General features: G+C 37.6%; 1 pseudogene; it reads right to left on the reverse strand.

Annotated features, from left to right (window-relative positions):
* Positions 1-3,985: 3,985 nt before the first annotated feature.
* On the reverse strand, positions 3,986-4,642 carry LOC123797165 (oxaloacetate tautomerase FAHD1, mitochondrial-like; annotated as a pseudogene).
* Between the last annotated feature and the right edge of the window lie 11,098 nt (positions 4,643-15,740).

A 15,740-nucleotide genomic window follows, 5' to 3' on the forward strand; every position in this document is an offset into this window, starting at 1 on the left:
ATGGTGTCCACTGGCTTCCCCATTCTCTAGGGAGGATCACAACCAGCCTCAAGATATATGCTAAATTCGAAATCTGACCTTCAGACAGCTGATTTTAAAGTATGTAGATAAACCTTTCAGGGAAAGATTGGGAGATGGGCATTTTTGCTTACTCCTTCTGTGCTGATTTCTGAAGGTATCACTATGATTAATGCTTGCACATCCATTAAGAGCTGTTTAGTATCCCCTTGTGGACACAAGCCCGGTTCTGTCTCAGAGCTAGGTCCCTTTGGTGGGACCTTGGGTATGAGTCTTAAAAGTTAAAGTGCTATATGTAGGTTCTAAGCCTTCACTCTGTAGAGAGAACTTGGGAGTTGAAAGTTCCCTCCTGGTGGTATAGTGTTTTACTGTTGGTGAGGCTCATGGCTAGAGTATATCTTAGCTCTTTCTCTGTTTAAGTATGGGCATTTTCTCATTTGCCCAATGTGTATGAATCATTTAGCTAATTTCTGGATTTCTTTTCACTGTGTAATTGTGCATTTGGTGCATCTGTGGGAGAGCTCAGGCGTCTTCTATTTTGTCATCTTGACTGATTTCTTATTTTTCATTTCTGAAGGATAGTTTTGAGGGTATAGAATTCTCCATTGACATTTTTTTCCCCAGTAGTTAAATATGTCATTCCACTGTCTTCTGGCCTTTATGGTTTCTGATAAGAAATCAGCTGTTATTCTTTTTCAAGATCCTTGGTATGTCGTGAGTCACTTTAGCTGCTTTCAAGAATTCTTGTGTTTTGGCATTTTGACTATTGTACTTGTGAATTTCTTTGACCTTACACTAATGGACTTTTTATTTTTAATTCCTTGGATGTGTAGATCAATGAATTTGGGAAGATTTCTATCTCTTTCTTTTATTTCCTTCCTTGTGAGACTCCCAATACATTTATACTGATGTTCTGATGGTGTCCTACACATTTCTAAAAGTCTGTTTAGTTTTCTTCTTTTTTCTTTCTCTTCTTCAAAAGGAATAATCTAAATTAAACTGACTTTAAATTTATTGATTCTTCTCTCAGCCAGATCTTGTGTTGAGACCCTCTGTTGAGTTTCAATATCAGTTATTGTACTTTCCAACTTCACAAATTCTAGATATTCAAAATATTTCAGATATTCTTAATGAAAATGAGAAACTTCTATTCCTATTTTACAGAGACCAAGTGTTTTTTATCATGTAAAATTTATTTTCTCTATTAACATAATTTCCCCCCTATTCTCTTAATCAATCAACATGATTGATTTTCATATATTGAATCAACCTTGTATTCGCAATGGCACTGGTGTAATAAGCATATTTATATGTTGTTCTATCCAGTTCATTAGTATTTTGTTGAGGATTTTTGCATCTTTTTTTAATAACACTTTGGCCTGTAGTCTTTTTTGTTTGTTTGTTCTGGTTTTAGTATCAGGGTAATACTGGTCTCATAGAATAAGTTAGGAAAAGTTTTAATTCTTTGGTAAATGTTTATAATGGATTTGTATTAAATAAACATTTGTAGTATTCACCAGTGAAACCATCTGGGCCAGGCTTTTGTTTGTGATTTATTTCAATTTACTTAATCAATATCTTAACGTGTTAATTGTTTATTCAGATTTTCTAAATCATCATTTGTTAGCTCATTAGTTTTTATGTTTCTAGATGTTTCTTTATTCACTTAATTTATCTAATTTTTTAGCATATTATTGTTCAGAATATTTTCTTATTTCGTTTTTTTTAAGGTTAGTAATAATGTCTCCTCTTTCATTCCTGATCTTGATAAGTTGAATCTCATTTTTGGGGGGGCAGTCTAGCTAAAGATCTGCCAAATTTGTTGATTTTTTTTAAAGGTAACTTTTGCGGCACCTTGGTGGCTCAGTGGATTGAGTGTCTGACTCTTAATTTTTGCTTAGGTCATGGTCTCAGGGTTGTGGGATCAAGTCCCATGCTGGGCTTCCTGTAGTGGGGAGTCTGCTTGAGATTCTCTCTCTCTCTCTCCCTCTCTCCTTCTGCCCTTTCCCCCAAAATAAATAAATACATATTTTTTAAAAACAAAAAATATAAAAAAGCAACTTTTAGTTTTGCTCATTTTTCCATTATTTCTCTACTCTTTATTTTATTTATTTCCACTATAATCTTTCTTATTACTTTTATCTTGCTGCTCTGCACTTAGTTTGTTCTTTTACTAGTTTCTTTATGTGGGATAAGTTGTTGATTTGATATCATTTTTCCTTTTTAATATAGGCATTTTCAGCTATAAATTTACCTCTGACCATTGCTGTAGCCACACTCCAAAAGATTGGTGTTTTGTAACTTTGTTTTCACTTCTCAAAGTATTTTCTTATTTTCCTTGTGATTTCCTCTTGGACCCACTGGTTATTTGGACTGTGTTGTTTAATTTCCCATATTTGCCCAGTGTTCAAATTCTCTTTATTATTAATTTCTAATATCATCTCAGTGTGATTGGACAGTGTTCTTATAATTTCAATAATTTTAATTTTATTGAGGATATTTTATGGTCCCTTATATGGTATAACATTAATAATGTTTCATGTGTGTTTGGAAATATTTTGTACTATATTTGTGTTGTCTTGTATATTCTATAGATGTATATTGGGTCTAGCTGTCATATAGCATTTATCAAATCTTGAATTTCCTTATAAATCTCTGATTATTGTATCCACTATTGAGAGTGAGATGCATGTCTTCAACTCCTGTTGGTGAATTGTCTATTTCTTTCTTCAATCTGTCGGTTTTTGCTTCATGCAGTTTGAGACTCTGTTGTTAGTCACACTTATGCTTACAATTATTATATCTTTCTGACAAAATTTCCTCTTATTTTTACAGCATGTCTTTTACTATATATAATAACAATTTTTGTCTTAAAGCTTGTTTTATTTTAGTGTAGCCATTCCACCTTTCTGTTTGCATGGTATAACTTTTCCCATCCTTTTACTTTCAACTATATGTGTCTTTTAATCTAAACTATGTCTTGTAAACAGCAAACAGTTGTGTGGTGTTTTAAAAATCCATTCTACCATTATCTGCTTTTAAATTTGTGTGTTGAATTCATTAAAATTTCATGTAATTACTGACAGTATTGGCTTTCTGTCATTCGACTATTTATGTTCTATATGCCTTATTTCTTTTTTGTTCTATTTTTTATTGTTTTCTTTTTGTATTAAATGTGTATTTTCTAGTGTACCATTTTATTTTTATTAATTAATTAAATTTTATTTATTTATTTATTGTAAAAAAAAAGATAGCATATTTATTTGGAAAACAATTGCCTCAAAATTCTTTTCCAAATTCAGAATCTACAGGTCATGGTACAAATGAATACAAATCATCATTAAATTGTTCACTTATTAAATAAAATTTTAAATTAATTGATTATGTGAAATAGTGTTTTCCCACATTTCTGTGATGAGACTCACTTAGGAGTGCTGGAGATTAATTCTGCTAAAAAATACACTGGCCTTGTATGGGCCAGTAATGTGTAAATTTTATTTTTACAAATACCTTCAGATGATTATCATGAAGAAGGAAATTTAGGAAACATGATTTTCAATTTCCTTTGCAGATTTTAAGTTTTGAACCACTGATCACAGAACGACCCACTGAAAAGTCTTATCCAGTCCAGTTTTAGGAAGGTTAAGTAAGTTCTGAACATTTGGTTTGATAAATTCTTCTCTTTGGATGCATCACAAAAACTTTAATTCGGTTGTTTCCTAAAAGACGTTCACTCTTCTTTCCATTTCTGTGCCAGCTTTTCTGGAACACATTTTCCTTGCAGGGTCCATCTTCCTTAAGTCATAACAATCCAATTAAGTCATATTTAAAAATTAATTTCTTATTGAAAAATTGTCATATTTAATAACCTTTGCTTGCTTCTGTCCAGCTTCCTTCTCTTCTGTAACTTAAGAAGTTAGGGTGCTTTGTATAGATTCAATACTCTGGCCTTTCCACTTTTAAGGATTTATCTCATACTGATGACCCCATGTATGCCAGCCTGGATCTCATCATATTCTCTAATGGATACAACTCCCTTTGGCATCCCTGTCAAGATAATATCTCTTTCTCCCAAGGTCATTATCTTAGAAACATAGCTGATAAGGTGGGGAGTGGAAAAGATCATGGAGGATGTCTCACCCTCCTGCCTGAGTTCACCCTTGACCTTGAGTCACAGCTTCAAGTTGTGAGGTTCAGGATCTTCTTTTGGGGATGAACATACTGACAAGGCAGTGAAGCTCTTGGCCAGAGTCCACGGCAGCCTCTCCTTGCACTTCTTCCCCTTCACGTTTCTGGTGGTCATGTCCAAGCTCTGGGCATAGCCCACCACATAGTCCATGGCTGAGGCCTCTGGGATGGTGTGACAACACCTGCCCATCACCATGCCCAGCTCCAGCTGTGGTGTATTTTGCAGCTATGGGCTGGCATGAGGATTGCAAGCCCTTGGGAGGATAAGTGGTGGACCACTTCTGGAAGAACACTTGCTTGCTCAGTCCTGCACTCTGCATCTCCCTGGTGTGATCTGCATAGTTCCTATCATGCACATGATGTTCTTCCCTGACTCCCAGAAGCAGGACAACAGCCTGGAGGCTGCTCTGTCTGGGCAGGTTGACCCTGGAATCATCTAGTGTACCATTTTATTATTTTATTTTATTTTGTTATTTTATTTTATTTTATAGATTTATTTATTTATTTGGAGAGAGAGCATGCACACAGAGGGAGGGGCAGAGGGAGAGTGAGAGAGAAACTCTCAAGCAAACTTCCCACTGAACACGTAGAGAACACGGGGCTCTATCTCACCACCCTGAGATCATGACCTGAGCCAAAATCAAAAGTCAGATGCTAAACTGAGGGAGCCACCCAGACACACTTGATGTACCATTTTAAAACTATATTTTTGAGTTACTTTCTTAGCGGTCACCCTGGTTAACTTCTTCACTTAAATCAATCTAGTTTTATTAAACTAATTTTATTTTGATATTATATGAAAAACTTTGCTCCAATATACCTCTATTCCTTCTATCCTTCTTGTATGCTATTATCATCCAAATTAAGCTTTTTTAAAATTATGATGTTAGTCACCATACAGTACATCATTAGTTTTTGATGTAGTGTTCCATGATTCATCATTTGCATATAACACCCAGTGCTCTATGCACTAAGTGCACTCCTTAACACCCTTCACTGGGCTAGCCCATCCCCCATCCCCTCTAAAACCCTCATTTGTTCCCCAGATAGCCATCAACGCATCCTTTGTTTATTATTTAATGCTAATGTCTTTTTTAAAAACATAGAAAAATGAAGTTACAAATAAAAATTATTTTGTACCCTTTCTATTTGTCTATGTAATCACCTTTACTAGTGCCCTTTATTTTTTCATATAGATTTGAGTTTCTGTCTAGTGTCCTGTCCTTTCTGCCTCGAAGAGTATCTTTAGTAATTCTCATGTATCTTCTAGTAACATTATTCTCTGTTCTGGTTTATCTGGAAATTACTTAATTTCTGTTTTATTTTAAAATATTTTAAACTATAAATTTCCTGCTAAACACTGTTTTAGCTGCATCCTATATGTTTTGGTATGTTGTGTTTTCTATTTTACACAACTCAAAGTATTTTCTAAATTCCTTTGTGATTTCTTCTGAGGGCACTTGGTTATTTAGAAGTGTGCTGTTTAATTTCATTATGTAGGGCCTAACTGAAGCAGAGTAAAGCAGCACAGGTGCCACCCTGGTTCTGGGCCTAGCACACATATTGATGTAGCTGGTCCCATTGAGTCAACTGGAGGCCATGTGTCACTGTTAACACTAACTCAACTCTACTGCTCATTGTTTTCTGAATCCCCTAAGCAGTTGCTACCACTTTCCAATCTTTTGTTTGTGTAGGAAGTGCTTTTTTCTTCTTTTATTTTTTTTCAAATGTCAACTCATTTTGCATATTTTTTTTCTTTTTTCCTTCCCTGGTGAAAAAAGGAGAGGTAAAGGCATTTTCCTTCTGTCTGATGCAGTCTGCCTATTAGCAGAAAGCTAAGGCTTTGGATATGTGAGGGATTAAGGAATATCCAAGTCTCTGGAAATAGAGCTTTAGAGAATAGAAGTTGAGAGCACTGCCAGGAATTACCTAGACTGGGCTACCACAGTAGCCTAACTCCTGCCACCACACAAATTCTCTACTGTGGGTCAAAGAAGGACTAGGTTTGTCACAGAAATCATGCATGGCAAGTTAGAGGTGGAAGGGTCATGATCTAATTCAAACCCCTCGCATTACACAGATAAAGACACTGAGGCAGACAGAGAGGTGGGACATAGCCCATGTTCTCCCAGTCAGTCAGCATGAGAGGCAGATCTGGAATCCCAAGGCTCATCCTCAGATTTTATGGGGGAGTCTATGTCTGTGAGTTACACTGTTATGATATGCAAAGCACTGTAACAAACTATATGTTGGCTTAGCACTCGATAGCTACTCTGCCCCAACTCAAGGCCACATTCAGTAGACTCCCTTCCAGTTGAATCTGGCTTCCTCACCCACCCACATCATTAAGATGCCCTGATCTTTTTTTTCTCTTGTTATTAATGTGGGGTTTACTTCCCAAATAAGATCTTCTCACCACTAATGCCACCCCATTACCTCCTCACATGGAGCTGATTATAGTCATCAGTTCCAGCCTTTGAAGATAGCCTACAGGCGCACTTAATTGCCCAGTTTTATACTTCCTGGAACACTGGCCAGGGAAATATTGAAGTGTATACTCCATAATGAAGTGATCTAATTGGGTCTCCTTTGCATAAGTCTTCCAAGTTGTTGAGCAGTTTCTGTGAGAACAGGTTATAGAGAGCAAGGACACCATTTTTGGAAGCTGCTTCACTTCACCAAGGTTAGCTATCATTCTCTCCCCCTCCCCGTTGAGAACATCTTTTTGGTATATCCCCAATGGCCAGCTTTGAAATCTCAAGCCATGCCCTACATTGGCCAACATCTTCAGGCTGGGTTTTGAGATACTTAAAACAGATGGTTCTTTGATTATTATTATTTTTTTTTGATCAAGGAGGTTTTTGGCTTTACAACTGTTCTCATTTGCTTTCTTCTTAGGCCAATCCTGTAAACAGGCAGCCAGTTTCCTGTCCCAGGGTAGATGGAAATATTTCAGTTGGGTATTTTAGAATGACAGTTTCTTGTTTGCTGCTTCATTGGCTGATAGTTGTGTTTACAGTTAGCCCTGGCAGATGCAACCCAGGGATCAAGTTAGAGATATGGTTATCTGCTCTTAGCTCCCAATTGTGGTGGGAGGCTCATTGAGAAAATCACTTAAGTCTGAACCCCTAGAGTAGGAGAAAATTGAATGAAGAGACCAATTCATGGTGTTTTTGAGTCGGGGTGGGGGGGATAGTGTGAACTAAAATGTTTCCCTGAAGGGTAACTGCTAAAGGGAAACCAGAGGTAGCTAGAAGTGGCAAGAATGGACTGAAAAATACATCAAGAGTTAAACTTGGTGTAGTAAAAATAGTACTGGGCTGGGAGTTAGGAAACCCAGGTTCTGATATAGGCTCTGTGTGACTTTAGATGAGCCTCTCCCACTATTCCCCACTACAATATTTTCTCCAGGTTTCATTTATTCATCTTTAACATGAGAGTGTTGACATAGATGGTCTATCAAAGGCACTCCTAGCTTTGGTCTTTGAAGATTCCAGAATTACAAGAGCCATCCTGGCACTGCCACTGTCTTTGCCCTGGCACATTCCAGCTCTGTAAATAAGAACTGCCAAAACTTAGCCAATAACAGAGAGAGGAATACATCAAATGGTGTAAGGACTTTCCAGTAACTGAAAATGCCAGATAAAAATTCAGTGAGAAGTACTTAGCCCCACAGAAGTAAAGGGAAGTCATGGAAGGGAAGAGAAGGAACACTCTTAGGATAGCAAAGACAATGAGAACAGGGGAAATTGGTAAAGATTACTGGGCTCAGGGGCCTGGAAGGAGGTCTCTTGTGTATAGACATTTAACCTGCCCATCCTGGCTGGGGGGCAACTTTTTATTCACGGGGTTCTGTACCACCTATTGGAAACTCTGAGAGGAGATTTAGACATGCTGATTCTCCATTACATTCATCTTGTCATTCAACAACTCAAGAACTCCGAGACTTCTCATGATTTATGCATTAAGTCCAGACTCCTTTACTCAGTTTTCAAGGCTAATAACTCCTTTTCTCATTAACTCATATTTCCTAGTTTTTTGCAGATCAGATATTCCCAAAAGTATGATCATGATCACTGTTCCTACACTGGATTGGAATTTAGAAAATCTGGGTTGTGATTTTCTGATACTGGTGCTGTCATCATAGGATATGGAAGTGAGAAAACAGTGTGTTGAGTACACCTACTATATGTCAGAAACTGGTGTCTACCTTTTCCATGGATGCTTCATAATTAAATGGTACAGCAACCTTTTGAGTAAAACATTTTTTTTTTTACTTACGGATGAGGAAATTGACACCAAGAACAAGGAAGAATCTTGGCTTTGGTCATTAAGGGATACTTTGGCAGAGAAAAGCTTTTTTTAATATAATATCCTTCTCCTCCTCTAAAAGAAAAAAAAAGAAAAAATTGATGAGCTTTTTAAATTAATAAAGAGAAAATGTAAATGAGCTTAAATTTCAGCAAGAGAAATTAAGTTTGACCTAAATAAGAACTTCCTGAGAGTAAGGGCTCTTAGACACTGGAACCATCTGATAAGAGTCTTGTACTACCTTTTCCCTCAGCAAATGAAGAAACCATCTAGAGTCCCCCACCTCCATTTAATAGCCTCCTCAAACCCCAGTGTTTGAATGAACCATATTAGTCATTTGGTACACTTTTCCCTCGATTTTCAAGGAGTCAAGAGGAAGGACAAAATATCTTGAAGTTGGGGTGCCTGGGTGGCTCAGTCGTTAAGCGTCTGCCTGCGGTTCAGGGCGTGATCCCAGCATTATGGGATCGAGCCCCACATCAGGCTTCTCCGCTATGAGCCCGCTTCTTCCTCTCCCACTCCCCCTGCTTGTGTTCCCTCTCTCGCTGGCTGTCTCTCACTCTGTCAAATAAATAGATTAAAAAATCTTTTAAAAAAATGTAAAAAAAAGTATCTTGAAGTAACTTCCCCCGCAATGAATGTTTCGTTTCAGCAAGCACATGGGCCAAATGTTAGGCTAATGAAAGTGACAAAGCAACCCTTGGGCTGGGCTTGGAAGGAGGGTGATGAGACACCTGCATTTTTTGCATAGAGTGGATTAAACCACATGCAATGGGATCTAGGGAGGCCGAAACAACAGGCAAAGAAGACATCATTTGTAATGTGTGTTTAGGGACATTTGTGGCCCTCAGCACCAATAAGATTTCAAGAGTCTTTCCCTCCCATATGTATTTCATATGTGGAATTTAAGAAACAAAACAAACGAGCAAAGGAAAGGGAAAAAAGAGAGAAGCAAACCAAGAAACAGACTCTTAACTGTAGAGAACAAACTGATGGTTACCAGAGGGGAGGTGGGTAAGGGGTTAGGTTAAATAGATGATGGGGATTGAGGAATGCACTTGTTGAGATGAGCATGAGAGTATTGTACGGAAGTGTTAACTCACTATATTGTACACCTGTATTGTCACTAACTGGAATTCAGATAAAAACTTGGGAAAAAAACCTAAAAAAACCACCAAAAACAAACAAACAAAAACCAAAAAGCATACGTAAGCATAAAATTGGTGAATAAAATTCTACAATTTTCATGATGACTATTTTGGAGATTTTTGTTTTGTTTTGTTGATAGAAAGTATCAGATTGTTTTTAATTTTTTTGAAGAATCTGTTTGCTAATGTCCTAGTCTGACTTTGGTCTACCTATTTGGTGACCCAGCACCAAATCCTGTTTCGATTTCACCCTCCTCACACTTGAAAAATCTTTATCTTACCCAATCTCTGGGGCACCAATCTTATGACCATCTGGAGTAGAATTTCTCAGCCTGCCCTCTTCTATCTTAAAACAGGATGTCTCCCAGTTCTATGAGAAATTTCTTCTTTTAGGCACTGTGAATGTCTCCAATATGTTTTGAATGGATTTTCTGAAACTCTTCAGCTTTGATCAGCGGAAAATATTTTCCAGGTAAATAAGCAGGCCCAGAGAAGAGAAGCAATTCAACTAAAGTACTTTGTTAGTGGTTGCACTCAAATCCTGGCCTTGTCTTTCCACCCTAAACTCCTCACAGGAGACTCCATGCTTTAGAATATTTTTCATTGAGTTTGGATAAGAAAAATATAAAAACATAAGAGCTTAATTGGCTGTTTGTTTTAAATTGACTTTTTTCTACTTATATGTGTTCTTGGTTCATGTTTTTGATTAATAGAGATTACTATGCCATTTCCTTTTTAAAAAAACTTTTGGTTTATCCCAGGAAACAATCTGAGGGGTTTTTTTGGGGGGGGTGGGCTAGCCCAGTGATGGGTATTAAGGAGAGCACGTATTGCATGGCGCACTGGGTGTTATATGTAAATGATGAATCATGGAACACTACATCAAAAACTAATGATGTACTATATGGTCACTAACATATCATAATAATAAAAAAATTTGATTTACATATAACACCCAGTGCTTGTTGATGAATCATGGAACACTACATCAAAACTAATGAAGTACTGTATGGTGACTAACATAACATAATAAAAAAATTAAAAGATTTTATTTATTTATTTGAAAAAGTGATAAAGAAAACACACATGAGCAGGGGGAAGAGCAGAAGGGGAGGGAGAAGGTGAGTAAAGAATCTCAAGCAGACCCAGCACTGAGAGTAGAGCCTGATATGGGGCGTGATCCCACAACCCTGATATCAAGGCCTGAGCTGAAACCAAGAGTCTGACAGGACCACTGAGCCACCCAGGTGCCCTGACTATTCAATTTCTTAAAGCGGTTTCTAGTTATTGATGTCATAGCCTTAAAGGCATAGGAGATATTGTTTATAATAATGCCTGAACTTCAAGCTGTCAGATTGAGTCTTCTCCTCTAGCAAAGTTCATAAACCATGGGACTCAGAGATGAGGTATTATTTGATATTTTAAATTGTGCATTCTGTTCAGACCTTTTACTTTTTGTATTCAAGTATAATTAACATATAGTTTTATATTAGTTTAGGATGCACAATATAATGATTCAACAATTCTATACATTCTCAGTGCTCATCACGATAAGTGCATGCCTTAATCCTCATCAACTATTTCACCCATTCCCCCACCCACCTCCTCTCTAGAAACCACCAGTTTGTTCTCTAAGAGTCTGTCAGAGAAAGACAAATACCATATGATTTCACTCATATGTGGAATTTAAGAAACAAATCAAACTATCATAGGTGAAAAAAAGACTAATGATGTACTGTATGGTGACTAATATAACATAATAAAAAATTTTAAAAAAAGAGAGAGACAAACCAAGGAAGAGACTCTTAACTATAAAGAACAAATTGATGGTTACCAAAGGGGGGGTTCCTGGGGGGATAAATTAAATTGGTGATGGGGATTTAGGAGTGACCTGTGATGAGGACTGGGTGTTGTATGAAAGTGTTAAATCACTAAATTGTACACTTGAAACTAATATTACACTGTAGGTTAACTAACTGGAATTTAAATAAAAACTTTAAAAAAAGAGTTTGATTTTTTGTTTGCCTTTTTTTTCTTTGTTCATTTGTTTTGCTTTTTAAATTCTATACATGAATAAAATCATATGGTATCTTTCTCTGAGTGACTTATTTTACTTAGCATTATACCCTGTAGATCCATCCAGGTTGTTGCACTTATTTGTATTTTAATCTAAAGTGCTGCCTGGAGCTTATACTATTTTCATGGCAGAACCAGAACAAATAATTTCCTTCTTTCTCTTCTCATTAGTAACTCATTCCAAGGAGTTACTCTGCTTCCAACTCTCTTGCAGGCCTTGCCATGTAATAAGGTCACACTTACTTGCTGTGTGATTTTGGGTGAGTCACTCCACATCTCTGAGTTCCAGTTTCTTTATCTGTGAAATTGAGACAATGAACAATGGTGTATACTCTTTCCAGATGAGAGAATTGGTGAGAATTTTCTTTGGAAACTAAAAAAACATGCCACATATGGAAAAAAGTTGACATCTATGTTCAAGTCACAGAAAGATGAGATTCTTTCCAGGAAGTGGATTTTCTTCAGAAAATTTTCCTCAGCTTCCACTTGCTTTCCCCATGAGAAGTTTTGGGCTCAGGCTCAGCTGTTCTCAGAAGGAAACCCACCTGACCCTAGTTCTTTACATCCATGGTAAAAATCAGCTATGCTTGGTCCTCAGAAACTCTGACTTCCTACCTGGCTCAGGCCCTAGCTTTAACCCAGCCCAAAGGTGAATAAGTTTAAGTAGATGAGTGACCAAGGAACTGTGGTGATTTTATTATTAGATACTGAGCCTAGAGAAAAGAAAAAACTGACTTCCTCTGATCTGGAAAAAGAGAAAGAAGTTAGAAAGGGCTCCGTGGAAGTATTGAGTGTGCAAGACTCTGAAGATAGCCACCTTCTGAGTGAAGATAAAAAATAGGAACAGAATAAGGATGTAAAAATAAGGTCCAGTGGCAGAGGTGACTCCCCTTTGGATATTAAGGGAAAGGACAGAGGTAGGTGAGGGATATGACCTAGAACAAGGGCATGAATGAAAAAGGCTGAACAGGTTTTATGACTTCCATAGGAATGTGATGTCGATGAGGTTGTGGAATATAGGCGAGGTTCAGTGGGATAGAGTCTGGAGCCGACAACCAAGAAAGAATTCTTGAGGCATCTTTGGTGCAAAATTGGTGGTTTATTAAAGCATGGGGACAGGACCCATGGGCAGAAAGAGCTGTTGCACCGGGGTTGTGAGGAATGGCCCATTATATTTATTTGAAAAAGCGATGGGAGGGGGTTAGGGATAGCGTAAGTCTCTAAGGAATTTTGGAAGCAAGGTTTCCAGGACCTTGAGGGGGCTAGCTGTTGTTGGGAAATGGTCGTTTATTACTGTCTAATAAAACCTGAGTCATGAGACCCTTCAGATGTATATCGGTGGGCCCTATGCTTGGGGGATGATTGCCAATACGTATCTTGGGGGGGTGCTTAGAGATAAAGGAAGTTTCCAAAGGAATTTTTATACTTTAATGTAGACTTACAGGATCTTGGTGGAGAGGAGGGGGGCAGGCTAGGACTGCCTTTTGCCCTTAGCAAAGTATTAACATCAAGGCAGCTGAATTCCTAGAAGAATTTCACCGTGCCTGTTTCAAGGACTTGTCAATGGGCTGTAGGTAGTAAGGAAATTTAACTGTGTCTACATACATTCCCTTCTGGAAGCTAGGTTACTGATTGCTTTGTTCTTGTAAACTGCTAAGACATTTGTAAAGTGAAGGAGACTCAAGTCTTGCAAGATTGTGGTATCTATAGGTTAACTGTTTCTTTGTCCTTTAGGGCAGCCAGGAGTGCCTGAGGAATGTCACATACATCCCATGGGGGGGTGCAGGGTGTCAGCTTCTGTTTTGTCTTCAGCTTGCCTTCCTTTCCCTCATCCATGTGATGGCTAAATATGGCAATGTGGCATCCATCTGCATTTCTACAGTACAGGGTTCAGAGAAAGGGATTAATGTGTTTGCACTACCAGGACCAGTCATACCTTACCAAATCCAATTTCACCTCTGAGTGTTATACATTCAAATAAATACAGATAAAATGGAGCATACTTTTAGGTAGAGACAGAGAAAAGAGGAAGAAACATTCCCTTGAGAAAAAGTTGGAAAAGTGAGGTGTTTTTGCTGTTGTCGTTGTTGTTGTTGTTGTTGTTGTTGTTGTTGTTGTTGTTGTTTAACCTGGAGACCAGAAAATATAGGGTTTGGCCAGGGAAAACACGGTAGACAAATAGATGTATTACTTGATTTCCCAAAGTCAGAGCTACCACTGATGGGTGGGAGCTACACACAGAGGTGGATTTCAACTCCAAATTAAAAAGAATTTTCTGACAATCAGAGTTATCTAGACATAGAATGGACTCCTTAAAAGATAATGAGTTTACAGTCCCTAGAAGTGAACACCCAGATGCTAGAAGGCATTTAGGCAAATATTCTCAAAAGGAGACTGGGGCCTACAAAGAGTTGGACAAGAGGAGACTGGTATTTACTTCTAAGCCTCAGATGAATATATATAATTCTAGGAGGAAATCAGTTTGAAACAATGAGTTCTTAGCTAAAAAGACAGAGCTACATTATGACCTATGTCCATACCACTTTTCCTATATTTTTTTTCTTAGAAAAGGCAGTTTCCTGTAAATATATCTCCTACAGAGATAGCTGAAAAACCTTTGATTTTTGTATGTTTCTTCAGATTCCCCTAAAACAATTCATAGTTTAAAGATCCCTCTGGAGAACTTAGCCTTAAGGAAAAATATTTCAGGAGATCCCAAAATTTTGCAAGTGCAACTGTAGGTTGCTGCAACTGAGAAAATTTTCCTGTGAATGGAGGCATCCTCCTATATCCCAGAGGACAGAATGCTTGGCTATGAGCCAACCCTCATCCTCCTGCAGTAATGGGCATGAGGTATAGGGAGTGTGTTGCCCCAGATTTATCAGAAAATCCCCAGAACAAAAAGGGTCATTTACATTGTTGTTCAGGATACTCTTGGTGACTCTTAAAAGAGATTTGGAGGTGGGTGGAAGGTACAATGCCAAATACTCCTGAAAAAAGGGGCAATCTTTTTGTCATTCTCTTCCTTCCTTTTAACCCATGGTCCCTTGCAGGGAACCCTGCATAAATATGCAGGCAGAAGGTGATGCAGGCAGATCCTTTTGTAAATAAAGCCAAATATCAGTGAAAAGAGCAAAAGGCCACAGTTTCTTTCATCAAGGTCACTGCAGAAGGTGGAGGATTGCCATGGCAACACCCTGAGAAACCAAATATGGCAGTAGGGGGTATATGTAAAGCTACTTCCTGACCTCCACAATGGAGATTGGGAAGAAAGAAAATGGAAAATTCCTAAAGGACTAGGAGAGTTTCTCAGATAAAAGAGGTTGCCCTGGGTAGCAAGCTACAAACAAGACTCAGTGCTCACATCCTGGATATGGTGCTCACGTTGCACACAGAGTATCAGTACCTCCTGTTATATACAGAGCATAACATTGCATTGCGTGGATGTAGATTTTTCCAAGGAAGAGAAGGTAACCCTCCAATTACCTCTTTTATGTCTATGGGGCTTCTAACAAGAGATATGGTAGTGACTAAGCCTGAAACACATTTTTCTGCCTATAAGCAAGAGGTAAGAAAGGAAAAGGGCAATATAATTCCAAATATTCCCATCCACAATTCTCTTATGTTTCCCCAGCAGAGATAGGAATAGGTCATAAGTCAAATGAAACAAAACAAAACAAAACAAAACAAAACTATAGTTTCTTTTATTTGATCCTTCATAGAAGAATCTGGGTTTTCAGAGATATTACCTAGTTCTTCAAAATCGTTAAGATGGAAGACTCTACACCTGCCTTTATAAATCATTCTGTAGCTTAACTACACTATTTTATCTTGTTTACTAACAATCACTGGCTTACTATGACTATAAAAAATAATATAGAAAGGTTTGAAAATTAATCTGGAAATGAAGAATATACTTTTTTTTATTAAAACAAACAAGTGTTGTTATTTATTTTTTTCTATTTTGTTCTGTTCTTTTGTTTCTTTTTAAAAATTATA

This window comes from Ursus americanus, chromosome X (assembly GCF_024610735.1).
Source record: "Ursus americanus isolate L20-20 chromosome X, mUrsAme1.1.p, whole genome shotgun sequence".
In the NCBI taxonomy this organism is placed as follows: Eukaryota; Metazoa; Chordata; class Mammalia; order Carnivora; family Ursidae; genus Ursus; species Ursus americanus.